This window comes from Elephantulus edwardii, unplaced genomic scaffold (genome assembly GCF_000299155.1).
Source record: "Elephantulus edwardii isolate Elephantulus edwardi_28Jun2011 unplaced genomic scaffold, EleEdw1.0 scaffold00048, whole genome shotgun sequence".
In the NCBI taxonomy this organism is placed as follows: Eukaryota; Metazoa; Chordata; class Mammalia; order Macroscelidea; family Macroscelididae; genus Elephantulus; species Elephantulus edwardii.
Window position 1 is genome coordinate 6,703,272 of NW_006399798.1, and position 3,350 is coordinate 6,706,621.

Genomic DNA, 3,350 nt, shown 5'->3' on the forward strand with positions numbered 1-3,350 from the left:
CACAAAGCTTACCAAAATGTGACTCAGACATACGAAGTATATATGTCCTGTTGGGGAAAACAGTGACTTGCTTGATTCGGGGCTGCCACAAACTTTCAATCTATAAAAGACCCCCACCTTCTGTGAAGTGAAGTCAAGTGAAGATGAATAAAATCAGGGGTATGTGTGTAGTAATTTGTTGTATAATTTGTTTTCTGTTCATTATTTTATGACATATTTTCATGTTTTTATTTATAATTATTGCATTTATTTAAAAAACATAAAAGCTGAAGTATGACCACTTAAAAGGAAACTAGTGAAAGTAAATTTTTCATGGTAGGAACTCAACAGAATGGCTCAGTGATTATTTAAACAACTGAATTCACTCTTATTGTTGTTGTAGAACGTGTGAAATTGTTTTCTTTTTTTTTAAAGAAAATGTGGTATAAGGGAGTTCTCGTGGCCTAATGGCAGAGAAGCTGCACTGCAATCCTGAAGGCATGTGGTTCAAATCCACCAGATGCTCTGCTGGAGAAGGAGTGGCAATCTCTTCCTGTGCCAGTTGGATCCGATTCGATGATATGTGAAAATAAAATGAATGATTAATTAATTAAAAAAGGAGAAAAAAAGAAAATGTGGTATATAGTAAAAAGCTCGGTACCTTGTATCATCTAAAAGTTTTATCCAGTTCATCTCATTCAGCTAAAATGGCATATACCTTTTTTGCGCTCAGTCGGTAATATTATTAGTTGTTGTTGTTTGCTGTACTGACCTTGTGGATAAGAGATTGCCCAATCCTGTACCATCTTCCCAATCTCTGCTGTTAGTATTACAGTTGTATTTAATCAGAAGCCACATCATGACTAAGACACACATAAAGAAGCATACATGTTTACATGTACAACTCACATAGCAAACGGATGAGTAAGCAGAAGAGTGCATGACCAGTGAAGAGCCCGTGTCTGTATTATGAGCTCTGGTAGCCTATTGGTAAGGAGCTGTGCTGCAATCCCGAAGGCACGGTGTTTGGATCCACCAGCTGCTCCACAGAAGGATGTGCAATCTCATCCTGTGTGATTTACTGCCTCTGAAAATCTGCTGGAAGTTTAGCTATGGGTTCATTCTGACTCAGTGGTACACAACAACTATTTGCCTTATTCTGGCTCTGTTTCTGTCCCCACTGTTTTGCCTTTTCCCAAAGAATGTTGTGTACATGGGCCGACATAGTTCATTGCTTTGTGTCTAGCTGCTTTGCACTTAGCAGTTGAGGTACAGCCATATCTCTAACCCAGGAACCATTGTGTGAATGAGCTACAGTTTGTTTACATACCCATCAATTGATGGACATTGGGTTGTTTCTGTTTTTTGGTGACTATGAACAGAGTCCCTAGAAACATTTTTATACAGATATGTATGTAGACATATGTCTTCATTTCATTTTTGTCATATCGCAAGTGAGATTTCTGAAGTTGGACAATGACTAAGGATGATAGAAAGAGAATTAATGCCTTTGAACTGTGGTGCTGGAGAAGAGTACTGAATATACCATGTGGACTTCTAGGAGAACAAACAGTTTCACCCTAGAAAGGGTGAAATCAGGCTGCTCCTTCGAGGCAAGGATTCTGAGGCTTCGTCTGACATACTTTGGACATATTGCAAGGAGGGACCAGTCCTTGGAGAGGGACGTCATGCTGGGGACAGTGGAGGGACAGCGCAGGAGAGGAAGACCCTCAATGAGATGGATTGATTCAGTGACTGATGTAATGGTGGTGCGTTTGTCCAAGACAGTAAGGCCAGCACAGGATAGAGCAGGGCTCTGTTGTACATAGGGTTGCTGACACAACAGCACATAACAACAACAATAACATGGTAATCATATACTTAATTATATAAGAAACTGCTTGGCTGTTTTCCAGTCACTGTGTTTCCCTTTTATATTCCCTCTCACAGTGTAGTTCTCATCAGAGAGTCCCAGTTGCTCCACATTCTCACCAGCGTTTGTCAGCTGTTCTTTCCCCGCCCCCATTCAAATGAAGGTGTAGTGGTTATTTATCTCAGGGTAGTTTTCATTTGTGTTTTCCTAGTGGCCAAAGTTCAGAGTATTTCATGTCACTCTGGCCTGGAGTGTGTTCAGTGGTTCAGTGGTGTGTACAGTGAGCCAGACTTTTTTAAAATACCAAATAAAGGAGCTATTCATTCGTTATCTCAGAATGATTAGAAATGACATGAGGCCTGCCAAAAATTTCACGCGGGTCCAGGAGAACCCACCTCTGGAGAAAGGACAGAACCGCCCTATGATGGTGTCCTGTCGAGACACTGTAGGTAATCTCTGCCCCCTCCTCCTTCTCTTTTTACTTCCACCTTTATGCCATAATTTCCCTCCTTGCATGGTGCACCCCTCTTTTTCCACCTGGGAAACTACTATTTAAAGCCAAATGACTCTTTTTCTTTTTTTTGCACCTTTTGAAGCACCCAGCATCTCCACAAGCTTTCAGACAAAGCATCCACGATGAAGTTGTGGATGGGGAAAATTAAGTCTTTTAGGGGCCAGAGTTAATTCTCTTTCTTCTTTTCTGGCTGTGTGGCTTTTGGCAAGTCACGTAACTGCTCTGAGCCTCAGTCTCACCAAATGCAAAATGAGGATGACAGAGGTGTCTTGTGTTAGATGTGTTGTAATCATGTAATTTAACTTCTGTTAAAGTTGTAATCATGTTGTTTAGCTTCTGGAACCCTGGTGGTAACAGCGGGTTATGCATCAACCTGCTAGCTGCAAGGTCGGAGGCTGGAGAATTCACTGGTCCCTTGTCAGGAGAAAGCTCAAACAGTCTGGTTTTACAGACATAACATCCTTGGAAATGATTGGGGCCAGTTTTGTCGTCCCTGACAGGTTTGCTGAAGTGATGTGGGGAGGGGGGTTAGAGGTACTAAGGCAAAGCCTCGCTTCCACAGAGAGGGTGGCCTGAGCCTGGGGGGTTAGTGACTTGTGATCGGAATAACCTCGAGCTGATAACCAAGGCCTCACAAGCGAGTGTGGACAAGTGGTGTAATGGTCAGGAAAAAAAAAGGAACTAGGAAAGCAAACATCAAGGGGGGGGAAAGTAGGAGGGAAGGGCTTTGGAAAGAGAGCGGGCTGTGTGAAGAGTGGGTGCAGTGATGGAGTGGGGGATGGGGATGAGGAAGTGGGGTGCTGGTGGTGGGGGGCCCTGGACACTAGGAGGAAATGGGGCAGTAGGAGAAGGGACAATGCATCCATACAGAAGGGAGGTGGTGAAGGACAGAGCTCAGAGGACCCCAGAGGTGGGAGCGAACCCGGGAGGCGGAGCCCGGGGGCGGGAGCGCTTGGCGGCTGAGCGGCAGGTGCGCGGGGCGTG